Consider the following 24761-nt stretch of genomic DNA (forward strand, 5'->3'; position numbering starts at 1 on the left):
CCATTTCCAACCTATTACAACCAACGCTAAGCTTCTGATTTTGCACTCCCCCCTCTAATTTGCTCTTTTTCACGTCATCCTCCCAGTGGATCAAGTCAGAAACTCTGGAGTCACCCGTGATTTCTGTTTGTCATGCTTCATATTGAATCCATAAACAAATTTTGTTAGCTCTACCTTTAAAACATATGTTGATTCCAACTTTCTTACTTATCTCCACTGTTACCACCCCAAACTAAGCCACCAAGAGCTCTCACTTGAAATTTTACACTTGTTTCCTGTTTCCATCCTTACTCCTCTACAGCCTACTTTTCACACAGTTGAAAGAGTAATCCTTTAAAATTTTTCCGTATCCTCAGCTCCAAAATCTCTGCCCAACATAAGATGACCCGAATCACCCATATCCTTATATAATCCTCTCCCTTTGACTATGAGAAGAACTTGCATATATGAAGGCTATCAGTTCCATGACACTGTTGTGTTTACATGGCAAATGTGAAAGGGTTTTGCAGACACAGTTATGACTCCTAATGAGTTGACTTTGAGTTTATCACAGGGGTGACTATTCTAAGTGGGTCCAGCCCAATCAAGGGAGCCCTTTCCAAAAGGGCTTAGGTCTCACAGAGGCACAGAGACTGGAAGCATTAAAGATTTTCCTACTGGCCTTAAAAAATAAAGAGCTACAGGGGCGCCTGGGTGGCTCAATCGGTTAAGCGTCCAACTTAGGCTCAGGTCATGATCTCACAGTCCTTGAGTTCGAGCCCTGCATCAGGCTCTGTGCTGACAGCTCGGAGCCTGGAGCCTGTTTTGGATTCTGTGTCTCCCTCTCTCTCTGCCCCTCCCCTGCTTGTGCTCCGTCTCTGTCTCAAAAATAAATAAAAACATTAAAAAAAATTTTTTAATAAAAAAATAAAAAAGAGCTATAATGTGAATTATCTATGGAGGGAGCTAGGTGGCAGGGTACTTACTGTGGGAGACCTCTAGAAGCTAAGGGTCACCATAATGTGAATTCTGCCAGAAACCATATCAGTGTGGATGAAGACCCCAAGTTCCAGATGAGAATGCAACTCAACTAACACATTGATTTCAGCCTGGAAAGACCATGAAGAAAAAAACCCACCTGAGCTGTGGCTAGACTTTCTTACCTACAGAAACTGAGACAATAAATGGGTGCTGATTTAAGTCACTAAGTTTGTGTTAAATACTGTGTACCAAGAAGGTATATATTCAATAAATACTGTTGAACAAATCATTTCTCATTCATTTATATGCTTTGAATTAATAAAAGCCACACATATCAAGCTTCCTAATACAAGTGAAATTCCTAATAATCTGACTAAAGACTACTTTATCACCAATTCACAGGATTTGATATCCTAAAAAATAAGGCGGCAAAAAAGGGGCACAATCATTTCAATCAAATAGTATATGATGGTAAAAATCAAATTCCAAAAGAAAATTAAAAAAAGAATTAGGGCTCTTTCATTTTACTTTCCTATTGTATTCTTAGTGTTCTAAATAAACAACTGCTTCACAAATGCTATGAGAATTGATTAAAAAAAGAAAAAAGTATCAGCACAGATAATTTTGCCAGATGTGATGTGATGGCTAGATAACAGGGGAAAACTTCCCTAATGTATTTTTAGAATTTTCTAAATATTTAGTTTGCCTTTGTTCAAATAATTCTTTTACTTTGGGGTACCTAAAATACAATTCTGGACACAGGTCAAATGTTTGAAGACAGAAATAAAGTCCACCAAAAAATAAAAATGAATTTCTGGATGTCAGTATAGAAGACACTCAAGGCAGGAATCGGAAAATAAAAAGGGATACCATCGCAATCCCAGGGGTTGTTCCCATGGGAACACCACGCTGGAAGACAGCCAAACTCCACCCACCAGCTCCCTGGAAAATTCTCACAGCTTCCCTCAAAACTTCTCTCCCAGGACATACAATCACAGGACATGCAATCTGTATGTACAGCCAGAGAGCAGGCAAACAAAATTGGAATGACATGGCCACAGGAAGTTCACTCCAAAAAAGCATTTCTGTCTCCATTTTGTCTCCTCTTTTTCTCCTCAGCCGCCATGCAGGTAATTCCTCCTCTGCCGACATACAATTAATCCACACCATTGACAGCCTCCAGACAGGAAAGACAGAAGATGGCACAGCCTTGACCTGAAATGACACGCAGCTTCCAGGGAAAGACCCCAATACCCCCGACAAGGAAAGTTTCACGTAGCCATTTCCAAGACCCACTATCATCTTTCTGTTAAGGATATGGTACTATTGCTTCCCTAGTAATTTCTAGTATTAGGAAATGTACGTGAAACATGATTTTGTGAAACACCAAATTCCTGACTTTGACTTTCAAGGAAAATAGCTTAAAATTAAATGGATTCGTTTATTAACATAAGAATCATGAGGATTAGGGGTGTCTGGTTGGCTCAGTCGGTGAAGCATGTGACTCTTGAATTGGGGATTGTAAATTCAAGCCCCATGTTGGGTATAGAGATTACTTAAAAATAAAATTATGGGGATCAGAGGAGAAAAGGGAGAATTCCTGTGAAGCATTCTGAAGACTTAGGAATAAAATAATAAAAGAAAAGAAAAGAAAAGAAAAGAAAAGAAAAGAAAAGAAAAGAAAAGAAAAGAAAAGAAAAGAAAAGAAAAGAAAAGAAAAATAAATAAAAATAAAATAAAATAAAATAAAATAAAATAAAATAAAATAAAATAAAAACACCCACATTGCTGGTAGGATTAACTTTTTACTCAAAGCAGACCTTAGTATTTCTCTTTGATCTAATAAAATATAATCAATGAGTTTGGAATATTTCTAGGATATGCAGTCATTCTCCTGGGACATATGCCACTGTTCCACATCAAACAAAACCTTTTTCCTGGGCATCTGATAGAAGCGAGGTCATATGAAAAGACATCTCATAGGTGACTGACTAGTTTTACAAGGGCAAGATAGTTTATCACAGAGTGAGGTCTCATCAATAAATAGCAAAACTGATTCAACATCGGCGTTTAGTTACTGTAATGATTAAATGTGGGGAAAAAAAAAAAAAAAGGTGCCCGGGTGGCTCAGTTGGTTGAGCATCTGACTCTTGATTTTGGGTCACAGTTCCTGAGTTTGAGCTCCACATCAGGCTCTTCACTGACATTGCGGGCCTGCTTGGGATTCTCTCCCCGCCCCCTCCCCCCCGACTCTCCCCTGCTCATGCTCTCTCTCGCAAAATAAATAAACTTAAAAAAAATCTTTAGTTTCCATTCATTTTTATAATAGCAACATATGAAGCCCAAGAAAGAATTTATGTATTATAACTTATATGCCATGAACATTGTTAAAATAGTATGTTTGAGAAAATATATATATTCAGGAAAGAACAGTAAACAAGCAGGTATCATGATCATTATTAATATAGTATTTTTGAGAAAAACAGAATATATAGAAAAGGCTAGCAAATCTGGGAAGTATGTAGGAAATTTACAAGAAGCATGTTCCAGAGCACTGAGCATGAAAATATGGACAGCTCCCACTCATTCTTCAACAAACAGGGGTAGTGCCAAGCACTGGGGATTTCTGGGAAATGTGACCTAGCCATGAAACACTGTGGCAAACTATAGACAAATGCACAGAAAGCGGGCTAGAGTGCTAAATACCATAAACATTACCATACAGTGCCCTGGGACTCCAGGAACTATTGGCAGAGATGATCAGAAAAAGCCCACTCAAAGATGTAAACTTCTGAGAATTCCTGCCATCTGGACAGGATTAGGACCTATGTAATGGAATGCAGCATCTTGAACACTGAGAAAGGCAAGTCACTGCTGCAGAAACATCCAGGGAACAGCACCCACCAGTTCTGTGTGGATTCTATGCAGAACCTTGGGACAAGTGACAAGCTATGCAAAAGACAGCTGACGAGAAAAGAAAGACACATTTTAAAGGTACACCAGGTAGATTGTAAACACACCAAAGCAAATCTAGCAAGTAGCTTTAGCTTCCTGGGAATGGAGACAATTCATGAGACAGAAAACAGCACAACATGAAAATAAGTTAATTAGTAAAAAAGTTGTTTGCATACTAAAAAAAAAAAAAAAAAAAAAGGAAAGATAATTCTGCTGAGTCTCTAATGAAAACACTGAAACTTTTATTTTTTCTATACAATCAATATAGAAAGCAATTATCCATAAAAGTTATGAAAACAATTATCCATAAAAGTTGGATTTTCCTTTGGAACCAATGAGGTCACATTACTTTCAGACTCTGAATTTTTCCTTCCTAATATCATCAAGTTCCCACCTAGACACACAAAAAGTATAAAAATATACAATAATTTATTTAAATATCTGCTTTAAATAAATTTTCAAAGCAATTTTTAAATAAATTTTGTCTAAAATAATAATTATTGGAGTGCTTGGTTGGCCCAGTTGGTTATGCATCCGGCTCTTAGTTTCAGCTCAGGTCATGACCTCATGGTTTGTAAGTTCGAGCCCAGCATAGGGCTTCACACTGACAAGGCAGAGCATGCTTGGGATTCTCTCTCTCTTTCTGCCTCTCTCCACTCCTCCCCAGACCTCTCTCTTTCTCTCCCTCAAAATAAATAAATAAACTTTAAAAAAATAAAAATAAAAAAATAAAATAAAATTATAATTGTTCCTCTGAAAATATGAACAGATTTCATTGATTAATATCCAAGGAAGTGTGACAACTTCCCAAAAACCTTTCTTCTTGGTGGAAAGCAACGTACAGTCTCTAGGTAAGTTATAAAATCATTTATAACGGGTAAATACTTTACAACCAATCATTTTTTTTTTTTCATTTTAGGACTTTAGCCAATGTAAGAACATAAACCAGAAGGTAATGGAACATAACTTCCAGAAGGAAGAAACCAAAGTATTATTGGCCACACATAACTGTCTCTCTAGAAATCTCAAATGAATTGACAAACTATTAGAACAAATAACAGGATGCTCAAGGGAATAAATGTAAAATTCCTAAAAAGCAATAGTATTTTTCAATCCCAGCAATAACCAACAAGAAATAAAGTTATAATGAAAACAAAATCTTTTATAATAACTAAGTAGCCCCCCCCCTGCCTTATAAACAGTTTCATTTTCCACGGTTCCGGTTACCCTCAGTCAACCATGGCCCAGGATATGATCCTCCTTCTGACATATTTTCAGAAGGTCAGTAGTAGCCTAACACAACATCACAAGCATACATCATTCACCTTGCTTCATCTCTTCACACAAGCATTTTATCACCTCACATCATCACAAGAAGAGTAACTACAGGACAGTAAGAAATTCCGAGAGAGACATACCACATTCACATAACTTTCATTACAGCATACTGTTATAATTGTTCTATTTTATTATCATTGTTAATCTCTCCCTGTATCTAATTTATAAACTTTATCATAGGTATGTATATATAGGAAAAACATAGGATACATAGAGTTCAATACATTCTGTGGTTTCAGGTGCCTGCCAGGGGTCTTAGACCAAATTCCCCAGACCTAGGGGAGGAACTACTGCATATAAAAAGGCCTATATGAAGCAAATTACAAAAATTTACCAAAAGCCATGAAAGAAGATCAAATAAATAGAAAGAGATATATGTTGAATGGGAAGATTGAATAATATAAAAATGCCAGCTCTATCCAAATTATTTTGATGTAATTTCTAACAGCAATTTCTCCGGGGTGTGAGGGGAAAGTTAAGAGGACTTGAGGGGCACCTGGGTAGCTTAGTCGGTTGGGTGTCCGACTTTGGCTCAGGTCATGATCTCACACAGTTCGTGGGTTTGAGCCCCGCATCCGGCTCTGTGCCGACAGCTCAGAGCCTGAAGCCTGCTTCGGATTCTGTCTCCCTCTCTCTGCCCCTTCCCAGCTCATGCTCAGTCTCTCTCTGTCTCTCAAAAATGAATAAACGTTAAAAAAAAAAATTTAAAAAGAGGTCTTGAAATACCACCTAAGTTCATTTGAAAAATTAAACAAGTGACAGAAGCTAGCAATTTTTTGAAAAATAAGTAAGAAAAAAGGAACAATGAAAACTCGCAAGAGGGGCACCTGAGTGGCTCAGTTAACTGAGCATCTGACTCTTGATTTCAGCTCAGGTCATGATCTTGTGGTTCATGGGATTGAGCCCCACACTGGGCTCTGTGCTGCCAGCACAGAGCCTGCTTGGGATTCTCTCTCTCTGCCCCTCCCCTGCTCATGCTCTCTCTCAAAATAAATAAACATTTTTTTAAAAATGGCAAAAGACCTGACATAGCAAACAGATTCTGAGGAATTTTAAAATTTAATATAGATCCTCACAAATCAATGTAGAAACAAATTCCATAAGACATAGTGTTAAGAAACTGACTATTTGGGAGAAAAATGAACTCATCTTCACATCATATGCCAAAACAGACTGTAGAGAGTTCTGTAGAGTTCTATGTTTAAAAACAAAAGAAAACAAACAAAAACAGAAGAAATATTAGTAATTTTTTAACTGATCTGGGGTTAAGAATGACTGTTATGAGAAGAAGTAAATGAAATAAATGAATGGAAGACACCTAAGTTTGACCATATGAAAATTTAAGACTGCTGATGTTTGTAACCATCAGAAAATTTGAAAGTTTAAAAAAGAAAATGGGGAAAATCTCTGCAGTGAATGACACAGCCAGCCACTATTTACTAGGGCTCTGGGACAGAATGTAAGCTCTTTGAAATGCTGATGGTCTTTTCAACATTCTATGCCATATAAATAGTTGTTTACATCATTTTAAATATAGATCTGGAAAACAAAAGCATACATTTTATTTCAAAAACAAATCTGGGCTTTTGAAAATAGTTTATTTGCCCATAGAGTTATGAGTTCCCACATATGTGAAGAAATATCTTTGATCCTAGGAAGAGCTTGAAAAGACTCAGCTTTCAGTTACACCGGTATGAAGTAAAGTCTCTGAGACTTAAAAAACCATCAGCCTTCCATGTCTTTGTTCTTCCAGAGAAAAAACTGTCTTATTTTAAAACTCTAGAGTGATATATTTAGAACTAAGATTTTTTTCCTCCACTCTGAGCTTTCTTACAAAAAGCAACCTTACCTTTTAGTCTGTTTTAATCCCAAAGGAGACAGTATGTGAAAAATAAAAATAAAACACAATCGGAAAAAAGTTGAAAATTAATGGTTCAAATACATTTAAGCCTCTGTAATTTTTCATATTGTCATACCAGAGCTCTATGCAGAAGAAATAGGTGCAGTGTTTCTCCAAATTTGCACTAGTGGGGGTAGCACCTCTGAGGTACAGCACAGTGTGAACAATAAAATCTCGTCCCTCTTGTCTCTGTAAAACGTAAAATGCCTGCCCCAAGGCTATAGAATGGAGTTGAATGCACAAATATCCACTATCTACTAGGCTTGTTGTACACATAAGCACTAATGCTTACTATTTGACAGTACAACTAAATAAAAACAAGGTTATTGTTTGCATATCAAATGTTAATTTGTTTTACTTTCTACTTTGATAAATATTACGTTCTCTAATTACATACAATTTCTCCCAAGCTTAACCTGTAGAAGTAATAGTGAAAAACTCATTCATGGTATTTCTACACAATGAATCACTTGATGTAATTTTATTTCACCTAATAGCATTGCTAAAGTAATTTTTTTCTCCATTGCTAAAGTATTTTTAAAAAGGATTTACATTATAATCACTAATTGTTCATAACATGTTTAGTTTTACCTAAGAATATTTGCTCAGAAGAAACAGTTTGAAATCTTTTATCTGAATGATATCTGTTCATTTAATTAAATCAATTCTAAATTTCAATACTGGTCAAAAAAAAAACATCAGTATGTAAGTCAAGACACAAAGAAAAAAAAAACACATTTATAAATAGATAGAGTCTAGCAAATCAGAAAGCTTCAACACTCTTAAGAAGAAATGTCAACACAAAACACCTGCACATGATTATCCTGCTGGTTAACTATGGGTCTTTCTCTGGCATCTGTTGATTTGTCATTCCTACTTGCCCTCTATACAGTTTCTAGGAGAGTACTTGTTTCCCTTTCTGGCCTAGGTTATAACAAAGGATAAGATGGGGGCAGAATTGAAATGGAAATGGAACTTATAAACGTATGAGTCACTTAAAACAGCAAAAACTCATGAAGTGAGGACACTGATTTGGAAGTAGCAATTTTGGACAAATACATCTTACTAGAGTACAGTCACATATGCCAGGGAACCACTGTTCTCACAGGTCAAATGGCAACAAATGGTCACATGACTTAGAAACCAAATTTAGGTCCATCGACTTCAGAGAAATCATTACATCATCATAAAAATCATAAAAGAGCAATATCAGACCCTAATCTTAATATAGAGATAGATGGCAAAGGACGAGGGTTCCACATTACCACAGGATAAGCATGGCTTAACAGAAGACCATGGAAGGGGGGAAAAGAAAAAAGTTACAGAGAAGAAAGGAGGCAAACCATAAGAGACTCTTAAATACAGAGAACAAACTGAGGGTTGATGGGGGTGGAGAAGGGAAAGTGGGTGATGAGCATTAAGGAGGGCACCTGTAGGGATGAGCACTGAGTGTTGTATGGAAACCAATTTGATAATAAATTATATAAAAAATAAATAAATATAAACAAATAATAAAATAAAAAATCACCATCCATGAAATCAAAGAGTTTAAAATATATGAAGCTGGAACATCACAGTATTCACAGTGAAACACAGAAATACGCTTATAAAAGAACACATGATTAACAGAAGAAGAGCCATCAGGTCCTGCAGATGTACATGAGGAGGAACAGCAAATGCAGACAATGCCTGGTAATGCATTCGTGGAAGAGGTGAGACTCCGACTGGTTATTCCATAATAAGTCAAGTTCAGACAGCCAAAAAAGTATAGAGAAAAGGCAGCAGATGGTATACATACAAGAAAAGTCAAATCAGAGTTCAAAGTTACAACAAATACTTAATGTTGTATGCTACTGGTCTAATATCTGGCTAGGGATTGCTCGAAATACCAACAGGCCAGTCAGACACAGGAAGCCAAACAAAAGCCAAACAGCAGTTTTACAAGTAACATTGGCCGAAAACAACTTCTAAAATTCAACAATAAATGGAGACCAGCAATTAAGAAAGGTTCCAGGTGATTATATCCTATAAACAAGGTTCAAAACCTAGTGAGGCAGGACTTTCCTTACACATTTTACAGATTTCACTAAAGGACTCTCTTCAAAATATCTTAACATGATCATGTTGATCAAAATAAAAGTAAATCAAACCTGATGCTATAACTTCATCACTCTGTGTTTTATAATCTTGCTGATAACGGCAATTCAGTCATTTCAAATCAGCAGCAAACTCCAGCAAAAACAGGGGTTTTGAAAGTAAAAGTCCTGGGTTCAAATCTACACCCACCTTAACTAGCAAGTCATTTAATATCACAAAACCTCATCTGAAAAATGGTAATAAATGCTATGAAATGAGATCTATATATCTGTATGGGTATAGATGATATTTAAACATACACACACACAAACACACACACACAGAATCTACACATAGAATCTAGCTGGGTGTCTCACACACAATGAGTGAGCTTTACACGCATTTCTTTTTCTTATCTTCTTGCCTATTTCAAGTAAAACCAAAATGTATAGAACCACTTAAATACTGACTGCTCCTAAGCACATCTTTTAGTTTCCTCTAATTTCACTGACATAATTCCATGAAAGCAGTAAAAAAAAGTAATGGTGATAAAGAATATCCAGACAATTCAAAAAGAAGAATGGTACATTTTAGAAATTACCAATACAAAAAGAAAGCATTCTGAATAAATCCAAGGTCATATAAAAAATTCAGTATTAGCAAAACATTCTTGATTTGATCTATAAACCTAAGAATTATTCATTTTGCTAAATAAAAGCAAATTCCTAGTATCTGTTCTTTTATAGTCCTTAATACTGAACCAATATGTTTTTAATGTAATTCATCCATTGTCTAAGTCTAATCATCTTCCCACATGAGCATTCACCCCACTTGCCCTTCCCATATTCTCATAACTGCACTGGCACAATATCATGGGTAATATACTGATGAACAGTGTTGAAACCATGTGATATTGACCTTGTTTTCTCCATTTCCTCTGATTCGAAAATAGCTTATACCCTACATAACACAGGTATATACCTCTGGGTGCATTAAAAGTAAGGATCTCCGAGAAAGCAGGGTTTTATACAAAGCCACTTAAGTTAATCTGAGTAGCTCAGCTACTTTAGGGATATCATCAATCATCAAAACTAGCCAGAAACTGCTAGAATAGCATCTTCCAAACTTCACATAAATAAATCTGTGAGTTTCTTAACATTCCATGCTTTCAATTAGCCTTTCTATAGCTCTGCTCGTTTTTTTATAACCATATACTTCTTCCTATTGATTCTCAGCACTCATATATTGGCAGGAAACCATTGCCAAGCTAATAGAATGACATGCATTTATGCAGTGCTTTTAATTAAGTCATTTTGGAATCTCCTTAGCATTCTGATGTAGATGATATGTTGTCTTCCTTGAAGTGAGCACAGTTGAATTTATCTTTGTATTTCCAGTACCTGGCCCAGTGCCTGCTACATACTAGGTGATCAGTATCCATCACAAATCGCCAGAGTGACACAGTCCTGGGTTTCAATCCTGGCTCCAGGACTCTCCAAATCTAACCTGGAATGTGAGCAAATCATGTGACCTCCCAGGGTTCTAGTGTCTTTTATAAAAAATGGGAATGAAGAAATCCATTTCATAGAGTTTCTGTGAAAACTAAATGAAGTAATGTATTTAAAGTCATTTCGGAGTAGCTGGTACATAAGGGCTGGAAAAATTGTAGATTAGTTTCACTAAATCATAGATACTCCTCACACAAATCCTCTCTGAGGTCATAAATTACATAGGTAATGTCAGACTATGGATTCAGAGTAATACCTCCCTTAAGACCAATGATTATAGACAGATGGGTACTAGGCCCTAAGAAGCAGCATTCTCTGAAATTTGCCTTGATCATTTCAGAATATTTCCCACATCTGGTTTCATGGTCCAATTCTGTAAATTTTGATCTCACGGTTCCTTTAGACTCAACCCTACTATGACCCATTAACAACCATACTGTGCATCCTAGGCCAGCTAATCCCTAGTCCTCTTTATATCTATCTCCTTCCTTGTATCTAACCCTTAATATTCCATTACTGGTCCTAACATTCCAAAGAGAAATAGAGATGAATAAGCTTTGGGGTCAGATAAGAGGAAATCCCAGCCACCAGAACACTATTTTTTGAGCCCTTCCGTGTGGCCATAGAATCCCAAGAGGTATAACAAGTATAACACGGCAGGCTGGACATAGGGGAAGCAGTGACATTTCAATGCTCCTAGAAGATGTGAAACAGGGATCTGGTGAATCTCTCATTATGAATATCTAAATACAAAGCATTTTAAAACTAAAATTCATTAGTCTATAAACATAAGTGAGAAAGACCATGGTGAATTCAGCCAAGCAAAATAAGAGAGATAATGAAATCTTTTATCTGAAGACTATCTAAGTATAAAGCCTAGAAACTTCAGAGTTCGTAAGATGGAAGTCTAAAAAATATTTGGGATAAGATTATAAATCAACAAATATTGACCAAACGTCTACTACAATAATGCAAACATTTGCAAGGTCTTCTAGAAGTTACAAGGTATGTTCAAATAAATACTTGCATAAATACTGGTAGCAAACAGCCAAATCTACCCAAGAGAATAGAAGGAATGACTATATCTCTAGGGGAGACTGGAGGCATAATCCAAAAGGGTCTGTTAATGAACATGAAATTTCTTTGATGCCACATTTCTGATTTTTTTCCTAATACATAATATCCCTATATTTGTTGTAATTATACTTACATAATAAAACACCCACTAAAAAAATCCCTCACTCTCAAAAATAAACAAACATTAAAATTAAAAAAGGGGTGCCTAGATGGCTCAACTGGTTAAGCTTCTGACTTCGGCTCAGGTCATGATTTCATGGATCATAGGTTCAAGCCCTGCATCAGGGTCTGTGCTGACAGCTCAGAGCCTGGAGCCTGCTTCAGATTCTGTGCCTCCCTGTCTCCCTGCCCTTCCCCCACTTGTGCTGTCTCTATCTCTTTCTCTACACACACACACACACACACACACACACACACACACACACATATATATATGAAAAATAAACAAACATTAAAAAATATTTTTTAATCCCCAACAGTGGGGTTCAGAAAACATTCAAAGTTAGTGAATACACTTAGGTGTTAGAAGATGGCACGCTCTGAAATGTGCTGCCCAACACTCTACTGTCGCCATCCACTCTACTATGCTTCTCTTCCATTTAGCTGTTCCTCAGTTGTATCCTTTATAATAAGGCAGTAATAGTAAGTAAGGCGATTTCCTGGGTTCTGTGAGCCAATCTAGCAAATTATTGAATCTGAGGAGGGGGTTAATGGGAACCTAAGATTCAAGCTGGTTGGTGAGAAGCATGGGTAGCAACCTGGAAAGGTGACCAGCATCTACAGGGGTTGGGGGGAGGTGGGGGTCTGGTGGGATTGAGTCCTCTCCCTGTGGGGACTGAGCTAAATCTGGGTAGCTAGTACAGAACCAAATTTAATTGTAGGATACACAGTCAGTATCTGAAGAGCTGGAAAAGTGTTTAATATGGGGGGTGGTGGAGGAACAAGCAAAGGACACATTTGGTATCAAAATTTTATGAGTGAAGTCAGCTCACAGGCACATCAAACATGGAAGGACAAAAATTACAGTCAAGAAACAACGGTGAGTTCACTCTAGATTTCACTCACATTCTTTTTGCTTTTTGCTGTTGTTCACTCACATTCTTGATTTTGAACCATCATTCTAATGTTTGGAGAAACTGAATAACGTAACGCACATGAATGATTGTGGAAATCAATAGGCTATCAAATTTTAAAAATACTGCACCAGGTGGTTGACTTCAATTTACAAAAGAAATACATTCTATCAACTTCATTACAAGTTGGATGGCAGCCCCACATGTTTTAAAGCAACAAGGTTTACGAGAGTGGGTGAAAATCCATGAGGCTATGGTGTAGCCGAAACATGGCACTCTATCACCCCACAATCTTCGCACACATAAAGCAGGACCATTTTGCAAAGGTGTGCTCTGATCTTGCAGCCCTGAAGGAAGTAGCACCAGAGGTGTTCCCTCCCTCTAACTTCTCTGACAAGACACTCCCTCAGTTCAAGGCCAGGAATGGTGAATTTGACCATGGCTGCCCTCCACCACAAGAGGTAAGGTTTATAAAAGAAACAGTAGTGGGGAAAGAAGAGCTGTTTAAAACACAGAACTGGGCTCATCATTCTAGGCCTCGGAGCTGCAGTGTAAGGTGTTCACAACTGAAATGGCTCAGAAGCTGTTCTTACAACAACTAAGAACTTACTGAGTTGTTCTTATTACAAGATAATTCCTAACAAAATGCATGTCGTAAGTTAAAAGCCAAAAGGAATAAAACAGAAGGCACCAAGACACCTAAAATATTCTACCATCATTTACACTTCAAAATGACAAAGTAAGAGTAATCAACACCTGTAGACAGAGATGTGACAGACCAGAGTGCCTGGCTTAGGAAATCGAGGCAGACATTCCCCCACAGTCCTATGGGAGTTCTTCAGAACACAGCTCAGTCAGAACCTGGGGCTCCTGAATCCTAAGATGTTAATGTTTCATAACATGATATTGCCAATGAAGAGGCTAACACGGGATCCTAATGATAAAGAGGGGGGCATCCTACCTTCACATCATTCATGCTCAAAACTAACAGAGCAAAAGGACCACTCTGCAAAACCACACTATTATTCTCTAGACCAATTTCTCAAATATCTAAGCTCACAGTGGACGGACGGTAAAGGATGTAAGTGAGAAAGACTAAGCAGCCTCCTGCTATAATTAAAGTAATTTCCTACATAATGATAGGTAGACTCTTCCCAATTTATTTTCTTATAACTTGAGGAGAAGGGGATATTTAATTCTGGCCTATCCTGAAATGTAGTAAAAATGGAAGTCTCATTTACCAGCAACAAAAATAAAAGTTACACGTTTAGTTATTTTAAGATCTAACAATACTAAGATCACTATTTTTAGGTGATTTGCAAAGACCAGCATGAATCTGAAAGACTCTTTTTACCATTTAAGAACAAATCCGTTCTATACCCTGCCTGATCTCTGAAGGGGATAAAATTTCCCTGTCTGCTACTAAAAATCAGATGTACAAACCAGGAGTCAGTATGTTTCAGTAAAGCCCAGAATAGTATCAACGCCCATAAAGTGAGAATCAACACAAGGCAAGGGGTGGTGCAGGTGTAGCTGTCCCCTGCCTGTCCTCCCAGTTTTCTATTCTCAAGTGAGGCAGACTGCAGGCTGACGCCAGAATGAAAAGTAAGAAAGGAGAAAAGGAGGAAAAGGTCAAGTCAGAGCTAAACGGCATGCAGGGACGCAGGCTGCACACTGCAAACCCTACGGGTGATCTTCACCGTCCACAACGTGATCTTTTCTGTGTTCTTCTCTTCACCAACCAGCTTCACAAACTATGGAGATTTCATATCAAATAATGCAAAAACTGTGAAATAATAACTGGCACCATTAGCACAGTGCTGATTAAAAGAAAGAAAGTAAAAAAATTTTTTTTTTCCTTCCTTGTTTTTCCAGGGTGGGGGTTAACTCAGCTGAACACTAGAAAGCCACAATCTCCCTTGACAGTGTTACAAATTTTTAAATGTTTATTATTTACTTTTGAGAGAGACAGAGTGAGAGCAGGGGAGGGGCAGAGAGAGACAGAGACACAGAATCTGAAGTAGGCTCCAGGCTCTGAGCTGTCAGCACAGAGCCTGATGCGGGGCTCAAACTCAAGAACCGTGAGATCATGACCTGAGCCAAAGTCAGACACTTGACCAACTGAGCCGTCCAGGTGCCCCTCCCTCAGGAATGTTAAATGCACTATCACCCCAGCATAAGGAACCAGGCTAAGGAGCAGGTGCATCTGTGAGGGGCCTGGGCTGATTTACCATTTTCATGACTCTGTTTTCAGTCTTGTCAGTATTTCCTGTGTGTAATGCCCTTAATACCAGGTCTGGCTACCATAGTGGCCAGCTGCACTAACTAGTTAAATTCATAGAAGAGTATCTACAGATAGTTATGAGACTGACATGTAAATTAACATAAAAGGTCTATCAATAAGTCACTGATAACAAAATACTGCCTCTTGGGAAAGAACAGTCCACACCCCAACTGCATGCTCCCCAACTCTGAGCATCCGATGGCACTTGCAGGTGGAGACGCAGTGATGCTCAGAGCAAACACTGTGCCGTGTGGCTCACTTGGGGTCTCCCATGCGGCTATGTTCTGTACCCAAGTTTCTAGAGAGAGAAGAGTGACAAGGCCATTGACCCCAGAACACAAAGCCTTAACAAAGGTGGCAGAAAAGGAGTGAAAAGGGAGGAACCTGGCAATTTGCTCAGCAGCCCCAAGCCTGGCCAATCTCTAGTCCCTGTTGGTGCCAGTTAGGAGAGGGGGGAAACCTGGCCTGTCCTTGATAAGGACCTCCAGGAGGACCTCAAAGCAGCCATTGGAGCCCTGGGGTCAGCAGTCATGCGGGCAAGGCTTCCTCTGAAGACTCACCAGGATGGTCCTGTGCCAAATGCTAACAATTGAGGGAAATGAAAAGTGTTCCTCCTGAGAACATGTCAGGGCCCTGCCCTAGAATCTGTGATCACTCTGTCTAGAATAAATTTCCCTACAGTGACTTGGGCTTGCCCTGAGGCTCAGCTTAAGTCCTGATTACAGGGAGTTACACGGCAGAGTAAACGCTCCACTGATGGTCACTTGAAATAATGCCAAACTAAAGGAGCATGACCAACCACCTTTGGAGTTGCTCCAGTCATATAAGGGTAAGATAGGTAATTTTCAGAGCAAATAATGTGTATGCATATTCTACGTTGTAAAACCATATAGACACACAGCCTAATAAAAACACTGTACCTGTGAATGCACCTCAACACTTCCTCCCTAACATTAGGTATTAGGAATGTTATTTTCAAATTTCCCAATTAATGCTTCAAAATGTATCCTTTTACACTCATTTATTTTTAGTGGCGTTTAAAAAGTTCCCATATTCTTATTAAACTACTGTGTTTTTAAACTGACAATGCTTGCCATTTTTAATACTACAGTAATGATTCTTTTATAACTAATTTGTCCATCACATACATTGCATGCATTAGACATAGTCATTTACAAATCATTCTTTTTCATGGTGATTAAAAAAAACATTTAAAAAATTTGATCACTGAGTAAAAATCATACTGCCTTCCTAAACAAGTGGGAAATTTTTTCATGGCTAGACTGCAAGTACATGCAAACTATTTCTGATACTTGGTTTTAAGAACCTGTTGTTTGAGCTGGAAAATTATGCTACATCTGATAAACCACCAGAAATGCTTGTGGCTCCTATTCTTCAGCAACTTAGGGATCCCTTGCTCCTGAAGTTTGGAGGCTGGACACCGCTGAAACAGGTGCCCGCCCAGGGAGGCAGAAAGAAGCAGGTGCAATCATGCCAATCCCTGACCGCTGCTGAATGACAAAGAGGACTGCACTCGGCATACCCATTATGAGACTTAGCATCAGGGAAGAAAAATAAATAATGCACCAATCTGGAAATTTCTTTAGCTGCTATATTCAAGCTGGAAATAGATTTGCTTCAGCGCTCTGGCACGCAGTATGCCAGCAATTCCTCTCCCCTTTGTCAAAAGGAAAAAAAAACCCTACAGACTTTAAAATACCCACCAGAGCTGCCAGCTTACAGGGGGATGAAATAGCCAGAGGAACTGATATGCCATATATCTAGGGAATAGAAAAGCAACAGAGAAACACTCTTTTCAATATAAAAAGACTAGACAAAATTAAAAGAAACATTTTAAAAGTAAAAGCCATTTTTGAACAATGCTCAGATTTCTCACAATCTGCACCTGCGGGATGCATGGGAGGTACAAGGAACCAGATGTTTGCAGGGGCTTCTAACAAATACCTTCCTGCAGCAGAATGGCATGTCTCTCCACATGACAGTCTGAGGAGGCAGGGAAGTGACACAGGAAATCTGTCTGTGGTCCATTCTCGGTGGAAAGTCAGTCTGACTCCCTGTCAACGGCACGCGGCAACCTTAGCACCCGTCCTCCCAGAAGCAGGACTGACTGCACCTCGGGGGCCACGAGCCAAGCCCAGAGAGACAGAGGAAAGGTAGATTCCATCATTCGTCACGCTGACTTGTTAGAGAAACAGCTAGGTTTCCTCTAGCACTGTTTGCACGCAGTGTATCATATACCTATGTTTGGGGTCCCTGAGCGTGCCCTCCTCATACGCTGGTCAATGGAAATTCGCTCCACCAAAATGGCTCAACTGCTCCTTCACCAGTATGTTCACAAAACGTGCGAGTAGCTAAGAACTAAGAACGGGAGCCCGAGAACTAAGAACGGGAAGGGATGATGTCTGAGAGGTGAGAGGGCCCGCGTGTTCACACAACAGTGGAAAGGAGCTGTAACACACACCTTGGTAGAAAATCCTAGTTTCTTCCCTGTGGTTACCACTAAAAAGAGCAGTGATTGGCAGGTAAGGGAAGAGAAAGTAGAACAGATTATAAATTAATTGGCATAGAGAGCAAATCCCAGAAGGAAGTCGCCTATTAGTTTCAAGCAAGTAAAATGTATATGCATTATCCCCACTCTTTTCTGAATAATTTCACAGCCCGGTACAATAGGAGCTGCTGTCACTGCAGAACCAGAGTCAGCCGTGCGAAGTCCTCGGTGAGGAGCTTCTTGCCTGCTCCTCCCTAAGGCCCAGCAGTAACGCAACCTTCCCCAGCCTGGTCATTCCGCTCTGTCCTCCGGGTGACTGACAGGAAATCCCGGCAAGACTCTGGATGACCGCTGCTCTCCATCCTAGATGTTCATATTTCAACAGAGACTCATGATGAAAAGTCTGTAAGACTTAAAAGTATAACTTGCTACTTATGTAATTTTGCGTATGAGGAAAGCAGCAGGAGGTCTTTTGACCATCTCTTAAACCATTATAGAAAAAGAACTCTACCCTCATAAGGCCAAGCCTTGGTACCTCTATTGTGCAGAGCAGGGCAAATCCAAGATGGCACGGAAGGTTGCAGAAATGCTATTCTATCCATCAGAACTACATCACTTTAATGACTCAGGAGGTGTTTGAAGTAAGTAATAGAACATAAAGAAAAAATTTCGTTACAAGGAAAACATTACAAATCAGAGGAAAACTTTCTAGAATTTTCACATCTTATGATAATTAAATTATATGCCATAATCTAATCCTGTGAGTATATCATCAGTACCTCTATCATACTTTTAATTTTCAACTAAAAAACACACAGATGCTTTAAAAAACAAAACAAAGCAAAACAAAAGACCCATTTAGAAACACAGAATTATTGTTGTCTTAAGCTAATAAAAGTAGTAACACCCCAACTTTCCAACAAAACAATAATTTCTGATAGGGATTAGAGAAGATGGAAGCTTTCGCATATAAAATAATGGAATTAACCCAAAACAACCCAAATACTGACTCATAACAAAGGAAATCAAACTCCCACCATCATCTCTGGAAGCATTTTTGGGACTTGCCCTCTGGATACAAATTTTTTTTATCTTCCAATAGAGACAAAACCCAAAGCAAAGCAAGACCCACAGCAGACCAAGGAAGGTGAGTCCTGCAGGGGTAGCACTGAGAGAGACTCCGTTCCTGGACCTCACATCTCCAGGGAAAGCACTAGAAGACAGTTTCCACCAAAACCCACTCAGCAGGAGTCCTCAGTGACATTTTAGCTTACTTCCCCCCTCACCGTCAAAACCAAACCAAAACAACCAAGAAAGAATACCAGTTAAAGCTTTAGTTCCTCATTTAAAGCATGCAAATCATCTAATTGTGAATTCAAACAATGGAAAAACCAATCTGCTCACTTTCTGGCAACAACAGTCCTTTTTAATGAGAACATGCTCTATGCTCCACAATGATATCACTAGGAATACCCACTGTTCAATGTGTTGTATAATCAGCTTTCCTATGCATAGGCAAACGTGTATTGTTTTTACAAAGTAGGGACTATACTGGGGCGACTGGGTGGCTCAGTCGGTGGAGCCTCTGACTTAGGCTCAGGTCATGATCTCACGGTCTGTGAGTTCGAGCCCCGCATCGGGCTCTGTGCTGACAGCTCAGAGCCTAGAGCCTGCTTCAGATTCTGTGTCTCCCTCTCTCTCTGCCCCTCCCCCGCTCATGCACGCGCGCGCGCTCGCGCTCTCTCTCTCTGTCAAAAATAAACATTAAAAAAAAAAGTAGAGACTATCTTATATCTCCCTTTTTAAATACCCAACGTAAGTTACTGCAATCATTTTACAAGTTGTTGAAACAATATCAATGGCTACATTATATTAAGTCAAAAAAACAAATTACAATTTATTTCATCATTTTCCCATGGGATATTTAGGTTGCTTCCCATGTAAATTTATGTTTATTTACATGATTATTTAATGAACATTTGTCTGACTCACCAGATTGCAAACACCTGTGTTTGTAATTTGTGACTGTTATATTCTCATTTCACAGCAACACTTGAAATATGCTAGGTAGACTATAGCATCAGGTGAATAAATGAACGACCCTATGCTTTAATTCTTGTCTCATATCAGCCTCATCCGGAAAACATTCCTGATACATCTCAGCTATACACAGTGCTCTAGCTCTCTTCTGAAATACCCTGGACTTCTTTTTTTTGTATCTACATTGCAGAGAAAAGAGAAAAACGTTATTTGGTGAATGCTGTTATGTGCCAGGCACCATGCCAGTCATATTCAAGAAGGTCCATGCCAAAAAAGATTGTACCTTAGGAAAAGGACACACCAAAAACCTACCCCTAAATTTTCAATCCAGGGACTTTCCTTAATTCTTCAGTGGCCTCACTAAGCAGTCTGACCAGAAGCAGCTCAGGTCCCACCCTAAATGCCTGGGGATGGTCTGAGAGGACAGAAGCACACTGCAGCTCAGACGGTCTGCCACTGTGGCTGAACCCTGGGCATGGAGATGTGAGCTCACCTCTCTACCTCCTGTACTATTGGGGCACATGGTAGCTGCCCAATATATACATTTGTTTGACAAATATTATTGATAATATTATTATGGCTTCTAACATCCCCTCAGGAGTCAAAACATTAAGTACTTGCATACATTACTTAGTACATTAATAGAAAAGGATTGGGCTAGGGAGAGAGGCTCTTCCAACTCAACAAGTGAACTTAAAATATACAACAGATATTCAGCCTGAAGTCATCAGTCCACATTTGCTCTCTAGCTCGTAAGGATTTAATGTGAGGCAGGAGAAGAGAAGAAGATCTGGATGAGGCCCCTCCAAAAGCTGTCACACCAAGGTGGCCAACTTCATGCCAAAGGGCCTACAAGACACCATCCCTCCTATAAATAGGGTTCTATACACCCCTTAGTGCTTCTAGCACTCTGGACAGTTTCATTTTTCTTTCACATTTTCAAGGAAGAATTTGTACTCAGGACCATGTCCTGCTTCAAGGACTGCAGACAAATTAATTCACAAGAAGCTCTGAAAAGTGCTACACAAAATGGCTGGTTGTCTCATCCCTCATATGACTGAATTATTCATTTAAGAGATAAGTATAGCAAAACTCAAAAGGATGTCAAAACCTGGGAGTTTCCTGGCCCCACATCTGGCCCATGGGAGCCACAGAGCACCTAGTAGAGAACACTAGCTCAGGACATGATCTCTGCCCTCACCTGCTCCACGTTATCATCAAGCTGCTTACCCTCCCTCAGCATTCACTTGCCAATTAGCTAAATGGGGATCTGTAGCTAAAATGAATTAGAAAGGCAGAGAAAGTCTTTGAAAACAGTAAATGCTACTGTCACTTTAGTGTTAATACCATTATACAATCTGCTCAAGGCAGTGACAATGCTACACTAAGACAAACACACACGAGATCCGTTCAAATCAGTGACAATGCTACACTAAGACAAACACACACGAGATCCGTTCAAATCAGTAATCACCTCCCATAGTCCATCATCAAAAGCAAACCAAGAAGATATTAAATGCTTACCCGTTAATATTTAATAGTGTTTATTTTACAAAACCACCTCCCTTCCCCACAAACAGAAGAATGGAGGGAGAGGAGAAGGAGAAAGGAGGAAGGTTCCAGGTACAGTCTAGTCTCTGAAGTTTCACCAGGTGTGAGTAGAGAGACTGGCCTCTTCACTCCACAGGGGGCCCCTGGAAATCCCATAAATTGCAGCATCACAGTTATTTTTGCCACAATGGTTTTGAATGCCTTAAAAATGCCAGATAGCTTGAACCCAACAGACAGACCCCACAGCACTTGGCACACTTCCATCCTCCACTGGACAAAGTCCCCTGAGGTGGCCAGGCCACATGCATACAGCTGGAGAAAGTTGGATCCACCTAGGGCTCCACCACCATTGCTGGCATTGTAGGGGGAATGAGAAGACGAGAGGGACAATGTGGGAGAGTTTTGTTCAAATGGTAGTCTTCATCTCCTGACCAGGTTGGGACTTACAGTCACCTTGGCTGTTCTGCTGGCCTTCCACACAGGCTCCTGGTCCTCATGCCACTGATTTTCTGTCTTAGAGAACAAAGTAAAGGTGGGAATGACAGCACTCTGCTGCTTAGGTTGACAGAGACACTTGTCTCCACCACACGGGATGGGAAAAGACAACACTGTTCTTGGGATCAGCCGTAGGCAGGGACTTCACAGTGAGAGAGTGCCCTCCAGCTGGGGTGTCTTAGTAGTCCAAAGCCAGCAGATGGTCTTTAATTCTTCATGCCTCAAGCCCATCATTGAGTCGTGGATCTCTTCCCACTTGTAGCCCATGGACAGCATCGACTCAGGCTGCCAGGGATCCTTGTAGTCAGGGAGTGGCTCAATGGAAGACCTCAGTTCCTCTTCAGGGCCCATGTCTATCCATGAATCCCTCATAATTTCCTCTAAAATGTCTCTGTCACTGTGGTTGTAGATCAGGAATTTCTTAAGCAGGCTTTCACTCTCTATGGACATTTTAAAAAGTCATATATTCCATCCAATACCTAAGCCCACAGGTCTTTGAATTCCAATCCCTCAAAATGTAGGAAACTGGTGACCATAATAAAAAAAGGATGATTCCAATGCTCCAAATATCCACCTAGGGGGCATCATAATTATGACTCCAAAAAAATTCCAGAGAATAAGGAGGTCTGCCACAAGAGGTATTCAGCTTATACATTCACGATGGTGAACACATTACCAAAGCCAAAGTCCACAACCTCGACATTAAGGTCAACAACAAAAAGCAAGTTCTCTGGCTCTAAGTCCCTGTGGACAACACTCTTCTGGTGGTAGCACTGTACATGGACACTGTCTAGAAAATGTGCTACAAGCCTCTTTCTCATGTAGCCATGGTCCACCAAGTAATCAAATATCTCTCCTCCACTAGTAGACACCCTGACCAGGTAGAATGGTCCTGGATCAAGATCATGTCAAACAGTTTCACATTATTAGGATAATTCGAGACCTTCATGTTTCAGACTTCAAGGAATAGTCTCTGGAGGCTAGAAAATCTCTGCCGGAATCTATTAATGATATTCACAGCCACCTTTGTCCCATAATATGCTGAGTCAACATGACCTTGGTGAAGCTGCCTGGCCAATAGTCATAAGAAGCTGCTGTCAATACGAATGTCTTCATTAGTACAGATGGTGCAAAACCCTGCAGCATGGTAACTTGCTAACTACACTAATAATACTAACAACAATACTAAAAAATTTTAAATCAATAAAAAAGAAAAACATAGAAAAACATAAAAAAGAAAAAAATAAGAGACTTGAAAAATAAAAGAAAAATAAAGAAAAAAGAATGAGGACAAATGAAAGTAAAATAATTTTTTTTAAAAAAAGGAAATAATTTTAAAGAAAAAAAAATAAAAAGAACAAACAAAAAAAGACAAAAAGCCAAACAGGAAAAAAGCTAACTGTGGTCAACATCCCTTAGGTCACCAAAACTCAGCTTCCTGGGTAAAAGAACCAAAAACCTTAGGGCCAACCATGGACTCCTACAGGTGCATGAAGTTCCCTAACAATGGTTCCTTATGAGGTCATAGCAAGAAATGCACCATTCACTACCGGGAATAATCCACAGTGCTTTCTCACACTTGTCTCAAGACAAATTTTTTTTAAGAAAGAGAGGGGGATTACCCCAAGAGATTCTTTTTATGTGGTTGATAGCCATCAATAGTAACTTACGAAAATTTAAAACATATAAGATGCTTCAGTGGCCTTTTCATTTCTAGTTTGGAAAGCTACAATAACATTTGTCTTTTAAAGAGCTCGTATGTCTACACTTAGTATATTCAATTCCTTTTTCTTTAAGGTCTGAGAGATTCACCTCAAAATGACACTGGCAGAGTGATACTATATAACAAAAATTTCTGTTACATAAGAGACAATAAGGTGCATGGTTAACATACACAGAGCTGAAGGGAACAAGACTTTTGGTATTTATTTGTTTTGGTATTTATTTGGTATTTATTTGTTCTTTGCACTTTTGCCCAGAGTCTTTGGAGGTTCCACTCTTCCATGAGCCAGAGATCCTGCTATGTCCATTTCAGTAATTTTTAAGCATAGAGACTGAAGCTGCAAGTTGAGAAATTCACCCTTTTTAAAACTAAAAAGTCATAAAATTCCATGTCTGTATTATTCAGCATGGGTGTGGGCATGGATACTGGGTGCCAGGCATGGCACCAGTGCCTCAGGAGAGGGAAGCAAGAAGCCCCTAGACTTATTCCTTCTCTGACACTCCTCCTTTCTTTATGTAGATCCAAGTTTCTGACCTGTATCATTTCCCTTCTCTCTGAAGAACTTTTTTTAACACTTCCTGCCAGACAGATTTACTAGTGAAAAGTTCCTTCAATTTTTGAGAAACTCTTTTTCTCCGTCACTTCTGCAGGATAATTTTACTAGATTATAGCATTATTTCAAAGATATTGTGAGTTCAGTTCCAGACCATCACAATGAAGTGAATATCATAATAAAATGAGTCAAATTAATTTTTCCTAGTGCATATAAAAGCTATATTTACTGGCGTCTATTAGGTATGCAATAGCATCATGCCTGAAAAACAATGTGCATAACTATTTAAAAAACACGTTATTACTAAAAAGCGTTGACCATCATCTGACCTTTCATCAAGTTGTAATCTCTTTACTGGTGGAGGATCTTTTCTCCATGTTGCTGGCTGCTGACTGATCAGGGTGGTGGTTGCTGAAGGATGGGGTGGCTATGACAATTCTTTTTTTTATTTTTAATTTTTATTTTTGAGAGAGAGCATGAGCGGGGGAGGGGCAGAGAGAGAGAGAGGAGGAGACACAGAATCTGAAGCAGGCTCCAGGCTCTGAACTGTCAGCACAGTTCCCGACGTGGGGCTTGAACTCATGCACCACGAGATCATGACCTAGGACGAAGTCTGACACTCAACCTACTGAGCCACCGAAGCGCCCCTACGGCAATTTCTTAAATAATACAACAATGAAGTCAGCCACACCTACTGAGTCCTCCCCTCAGGAACAATT

At 39.3% G+C, this 24761-nt stretch overlaps 1 protein-coding gene across 28 annotated transcripts in view; it reads right to left on the reverse strand.

The window, feature by feature from the left end:
* Positions 1-24761, reverse strand: part of FARS2 (phenylalanyl-tRNA synthetase 2, mitochondrial) — a 532053-nt gene that overhangs the window by 433157 nt on the left and 74135 nt on the right. The window contains exon 1 of one of the 28 annotated variants that reach the window (XM_042985800.1): positions 24372-24478. The exons of the other annotated variants lie outside the window; for them this stretch is intronic. The gene's annotated coding sequence lies outside the window, so the exon portion shown is untranslated. Of the gene's footprint in view, positions 1-24371; positions 24479-24761 lie in introns of those variants that run through there. 28 annotated transcript variants of the gene reach the window in all.

This window comes from Panthera tigris, chromosome B2, assembly GCF_018350195.1.
Source record: "Panthera tigris isolate Pti1 chromosome B2, P.tigris_Pti1_mat1.1, whole genome shotgun sequence".
In the NCBI taxonomy this organism is placed as follows: Eukaryota; Metazoa; Chordata; class Mammalia; order Carnivora; family Felidae; genus Panthera; species Panthera tigris.